This window comes from Lissotriton helveticus, chromosome 5_1, assembly GCF_964261635.1.
Source record: "Lissotriton helveticus chromosome 5_1, aLisHel1.1, whole genome shotgun sequence".
Classification (NCBI taxonomy): domain Eukaryota; kingdom Metazoa; phylum Chordata; class Amphibia; order Caudata; family Salamandridae; genus Lissotriton; species Lissotriton helveticus.
In genome coordinates, this window is record NC_136065.1 from 1619599330 (window position 1) to 1619605824 (window position 6495).

The window sequence follows — 6495 nt, forward strand, 5'->3', positions numbered from 1 at the left end:
TAGTCTTTTTCTTTTGGTCACCACCCTGGTTCTTAGGCCTGATCCTGGTTCTGACCCATTTGTCTGCCCTCTTACCCAATTCTTGTGGAGAGGTCAGATCAGAGTCCACCAGGTGCTGATGTAGAAGCTGATTTTGACAATTACTTAAGATTTGCTCTCTCATAATTAAATTATACAATCCTGTATAGTCTGTAACCTTACTTCCCAGCAGCCAGCCCTCCAGAGCCTTAGTGGCACATTCAACAAATTCAGACCAGTCCTGAGTCTGTGTCTTCTGGGTGTCTCTGAACATTAACCTGTACTGTTCAGTGGTTAAGCCTAACCCATCAATCAGAGCACTCTTCAGGACCAGGTAGTTTCTAGAATCCCCATCACTAACTGTGAGGAGTCTGTCTCGGCCTCTACCTTCAAAGGAGAGCCACAGGATTGCTGCCCACTGCTCCTGAGGGATCTGCTGTACTCTGCAGGCTCTCTCAAGTGCAGTCATCCATTTGTGGATATCATCCCCAGCTTTGTAGGGGGGCACAATCTTACTCAGGTTTCTGTTATCAAAAGACCTGTCTTTATCCTTGGGGATAATGCTGCCACCACTGGATCCTAATCCACTCTCTCTAGGCTGTCTTGCTCTAGCAAGCTTCGCTTTGGCCAGGGCAATTTCTAATTCTTGCTTCTGGATCCTAAGTTCAGCCTCTCTCATTTTGGCCTCATGTTCCCTTCTCTGAGGGCTAGTCAACCCCCTTCTGGAGTGACCATGGGAACCTCTAGAAGCTTGGGAGGCATTGGATTCACCTGAGTGATTCCTCCTCCTCCTGGGCTCCTGGTTAAGACCACTTGGGGGTCTGAATGGGTTGGACCCACCTTCAGTCCCAAATAGGCTTAAGTTAGCCTGGTTAAGCCTGCTGACTAACACCTGACTATTTCTCTCATCATCAGACCCACTTTCTTCCTCCTCCTCCTCTTCCTCCTCATCCTCAGGCTGAGTATCTCCAGTGTCCTGGTTTTTCCTCATATATCTGGATGACAGGGACAGGGGCATCAGTGTTATCATCTTCAGAAGGAGAGCCTCCATCTCCAGTCCCTGAGGGGCCTGGTTTGGAGGTCTTTAGAGCTTCAGACTTTTCTAAAAGCTCTCTGAGGTGATCTGCTGTAGGGGTAGGACCCGTTTTGATTCCTCTTAAGGAACACAGCTGCCTCAGTTCTTTAAAGTTAAAGATAGCAAATCTGGATGGTGCCCTTGGAGGGTCACTCTCAACAGAGATAGGTCCAGTGGATCCCTCTGCTCCAGACATTGCTCTAGTGTGGGTGGATATGTTGCAATCTACCTACACTGGTGTTTACCTACTAAACCTATCTAGTAGTTGTAGTCAGGGTGTGCTACTCCCTATCCTTTACAACAACTAAGTTCAGTAGAACTTAAGTATACTAGTCTTGTTTTATATGTACCTAACAGGTACCTGTATGATCTTTCAAATGATACTCTCGAAGATTGTAATGGTAAAACAACAGCAAGCTCAAATCCCAACCGCTGCTCACCAATGTGAGAAGTTGGCCTGGTATATGATGCTCACTAGTTCTAGTGATCACCTTGTACCATGCCAAGCAACCCTTATGATGATTGGTTGTAAGTCAACCTTAAAAGACCAGCTATCCTAGTAGCGTGGACAAAGCAGTCTTAGGCTAAACTCTGTAAAGGCATGTGAAGCAAGCTGTTTTACCATACACAATCCCCTTAAATATCAAATGAAAGGACACCACACAGATATATATTGAAAATATATATATATTTATTTACTACAAAATCCCCTATACTCTTTATGAGCACCGAAGCAAATGTGTTAAAACAAAACACAGTTTAAATATACAAAAGTTGCACAATATGGATGAGCCCTAGGGGCCACTTAAACCATATACTAAAATAGTGGTATAAGAACCACCAATAGGAAAGGAAAGAGACCTAGGGCCTGGGGAATCGCTGGAGCTGTTCAGGACTAGCAGTGATGAAGTCGGGAAAGGCCCGCGGGACTAGGGTGCAGCGCTTAGAGCGCACGCATGCACCAATGCAATGTCAATGGTGCGTAAAAGTTACAAAGTTAGTGTTTAAGGAACCTTCCGATGGACCTACAAGGACAAAACATTAGACACAGGCACTAGAGGTAAATACCAGTGTGGGAACACTGGCGTTGCTGAGTTACCTCACCCACAGGAAGCGGGTGCACCGGTGCGAAGTAGTGTCGGGTTTCGTCACGCAGGTCGATGGTGCTTGGAGCTGAAGATGCTGCAGGCGGGTCGTCGAGGAGCGTTCCGGTGGATTCAAGGGTGGATCTGAAGAGGTGAAGACCTGAAAGCAGAGAGGACAATGTTCAAAGTCACTAGCCAGTAACTACCGTGGAACCAGGATGGAACCAGGCAATGTCGGGTGCAAACAGTTGAAGAAGTGAAGATTGTCTCTGCAGCCACGTAGACACGAAGAGGTCAAGGATGTCCAGGCGTTGGTCACGAGCTGTCCCACAAAGGCTCTCGCTGATGGCGGTGTTGGCAACTTGATTGGAGCAAACAGGCCTTGGCTAAAGCAAGCCACGCAGGAATCGATGCAAGCTTCTCACTCGGACCAGCAAGGTCAGAGCGGGTGCTCCTTTTCAGGGAAGCCAGGGCCAGTCTGGAGCAACCAGACCAGCAGTGTTGTTTGTAGTTTTCGTTGCTAAGATGGCCGCTAGCCACGTGGCAAGTGGCAGGGATGGCGCATCAAGTGGCATAGTGCAAAAGGGCCCCACGCAGATCGTGGAGATGCTGGGGGACTGATCTTTGGTGCAGATGCTGCTCGGTAGTGGGGCTTCTCAAACCCTAAAGGTGCCGGGAAACCCTTTTTGGGTAGCTGTTGCGCCCTATAAATTGATAAAATAAAATAATAAAAATAATAAATAAAGCACAGCATCGAGGGTGCCTCGGGTGCTGCGCAGTCAGCTTCTCGGGGGTCTTTCAAGATGGCCGGTCCCACGTCTCTCGGTGCCTCCACGGGTCTCTTCTTTTCAGGGACTGTGGATCGGGCTGTGAGATGTCTGGGAATATAGGTCTTGTCGGGCTCTGGGCTCGGGCTCCGGCGGGAGGCGGCGGCAAAGCAGACGTTGAGTTGCTGGTTGGTGCCTGTATTCACAGGGTGGTCACTCCTTGGCCACAAGGGAGATTCTCTTCAGTCTTCTGTGCAGCAGAATGTCAAAGTCCAGTTTTCTTCTTAGTTTCAAGTCGAGTTCAGGATGATCTGAAGTCTAGGGGCACAGCTCCTACTCTTATTCCAAATCTAGGGCCCGGATTACCTGCTAGGTCCCTCCTCTGGGTGGGACCAGGAAGGGGGGTGGTTACACCCCCTTTCCTTTGTCCAGCTTCGCGCCAAGACTGGGGCTGGAGAGCCCCAGCACCGCTTTGAACTGGCATATGCACAGGGACACCTTGTGTGCCCCAGGCATGTCTGATTCTATTCAGCCCTGTCCTACTCAATACACAAAATCCTGTCTGGGGTGGTGCTAGCACCTCCCAAGGCAGGAAACCCTTTGTCCAAGCCTTCCTCACTGGAAGGAATCCCAGCAGCAGGAGGTCAGACTTGTGTCTGTGGTGGCAGCATCCATTTTGTGATGCTGAGGCTCATGTTTAACTTTAACCGGGGTTCAGGTTAGGTACATGTCGTGTCCCTCTAGAAGGGTGGAATGCTACCCCCGTCGCCAGAACTGGCGAGGGGGTAGTATTCCAATTCTTATGACACCTTACTCTACATGCTTTGATAAAGCCAAACCAAAGATAGCATTTAACCGCGAGGTTCATAATGCACTTAAGAGTATATGGTATGGCAGTATCATGAAACAGCTAAAGGACTTGGTTCCGAAAGCTGCAGACAGGCTCAGCTCATGCCAGAGCACCATCTCACATATTTCCAAGCACTCTGCCTCCAGGATTGATGAGGCCTTCCATAGGAGTGGCTGATAGGAGCATATGTGTCCATTTTAGGTTAGATATAGGCATACTATACCTAAGTAAGGGGTGGTTACACCGACTTACCCCAGCTGAGTGATCAGCCAGTTGTGTCAAATATGGAGGCCAGGCCAGGGGTGGCACAATACGTGCTGCAGCCCCTGGTAGGCCTTGGAAGCACCTATGCCCTGGGTACCTAGGGTACACTGTTACAGGGGCCAATAAGGTGAACCAGTTCCAATTGTGTATGTACCTAAGGTACATGGAGTCCATTTTAAGGAGAGAGCAAGTAGCCTGGGGCCCTGAATAGCAGGATCCCAGGCCAACTAAGTCAAAAACCAGCTAAACACTAGGCAAAAAGTTTGGGGGTAACCATAGTCAGATATCCACCTTCCTACAGGAAGCCCCTAAATTGCAGAGGTATAACCAACCTCCTGGTTGTACCAGGCTTGGGGTCTCTACCCTCTGAATAAAGGATCCCATCATCCCAATACACTTTATGGGTACCTTGAGCATTCCCAGCAGCCTCAGCAGCAGCCTGCTGTCTGAGGGGTTCAAGAGAAGGACAGGTTAACTGAGCCTGCCCCAAGTCTGCCCTAGAAGGTCCCCCTGTCCCCAGAAACTCAACCTGATCAGGTTCAAGTTCTTCAGGGACAGTTCCTTCAGGGGTCTCAAGATCATCTTCCTGTGAAGGCTGATCCTCAGTTGTAGGCAGTTGGGAAGGCACAGCCTTTACCCTCCTGGTCTTCTTCTTGGTAGGTGCTTGGTCCATTGTTCCAGGATCCAAGACCTGAGGTTCAGAGAGGCACTTTTTGGCCTGTGACCTGGTCACAGCAAGGACATGTGATGATATCCCTAACATCTCTGCATGAGTCCTGTACTCAACTTCTGACCATAGAGAGCTCTCCAGGTCATTGCCCAACAAACATTCAACTGGGAGATCAGCACTAACCACAACTCTTTTTAGGCCAGTTACCCCTCCCCAGGAAAAGTTAACAATTACCACAGTATGTGTAGTAGTGACATTGCTGGCCATTTCAAGACACTCGAGTTATTGTTAATGAAAACACATAGGCAAGCTTCCCTTTCTTACAAGAAATGTTGTGTAATGCAAGTATTAGTTAAAACAAAACATGTTGATTAATTAGTTACAGGTTATTTCGAGATGGCTGAGTACAAGCAAGTTTCTGTACGTATGAAACCTTGCTCCATCAGACCCACCCTCAACTTCCAGCCAGCAAGCTCAGGTAGGTAACCTAGAGCAGCAATGTCCTTCCCGGTTGGCTCAGAGGCCTCCGCCTCTGGGACCCCATCGAACTCCACTGTGGGAGCTTCAGGGGCTGCTTTCTCACACCCCTTGTCCTTCTACTTGGCAGGTGTCTGCGCCATTGATACAGGCTTCAGGCAGCCTTGACTGAGCAGCCATGAACCGTGTGTTCCTACAGCCCCACTCAGGAAATCCAATCATCTCCAAGTGTGTCCTGAGCTCTACCTCCCTCCAGGTAGTGTGCTCCAGGCCATTGCGAAACAATCAATCGACAGGCATGCCAAGGCTCACAAGCACTTTCAGAAAACCTGAGACCTCTCCCAAAAAAAGAACCAGAGCCAAAGGTAGATGGCTCCCTGGATTGTCTGAAACTATGACTTGGTGGAAGCGTTTGGAAGGACATACTCTGTAGCCATCAGTTGACACCTGACAGTAGTTCTGCAGGCTTCTGTGTCTCACAGAGCCTCCACCCATTCTCTATGGATGTACGTTGTTACAATGCATGCTTTTACCACGCATGCCGTTACAACGCAAGTTTTACAACGCAAGCCATTACAACGCATTGCTTTGGGGGGTGCTGGATCGTGAATAGTTTAATTTACTATTCCAACTCTAGTCCCCGTGGATAGTAGGGAAGGTGTTGGATAGTAAATTAAAACTATTCCCTATCCTAGAGCGCCCCCCAGTGCAATGCGTTGTAATGGTTTTCGTTGTAAAACCTGCGTTGTAAATGCACTGCGTGATAAAAGTTGCGTGTTAGAGGATGATTCCCATTCTCTATTGATGGTGACCCAGTGCCTATACTTTGAAGTATTAGAAGGCATATGGGCATTAGGGACCATCCATTTATCCCTCATGGAAACAAGGATTACCTCTGTCTGTTCCCTAAAGCAAACTGGGACTATCTCCACCCCAAGCGCTACACTGTCCAACACAGGTGTCTGCCCACCCACGGGGGGCTGTGCCCTCTTGGGACATTTGGGTCACCCTTTAAGTGCCCATGCTTGTAGCACTCAATACACAGGGGTACAAATCTCACTGTCTTGTGTTCAAAGACACCTTTTTAGGATCAGACTGGGAATGGTAACATCTAGTCCCCCAGAGAATTATTTTAGGGTTCATTAGAAATTGGGTTGCTGGTTGGCAGAGGTATATATGCTGTCCAAGAGAGAACCACAATCCTAGTCAGGGTAGTCACAAACACACCCTAAATTAAACCTGTGCTCACTCTCTTGTAGCTTGGCACAGAGCAGTCAGACTTAACTTAA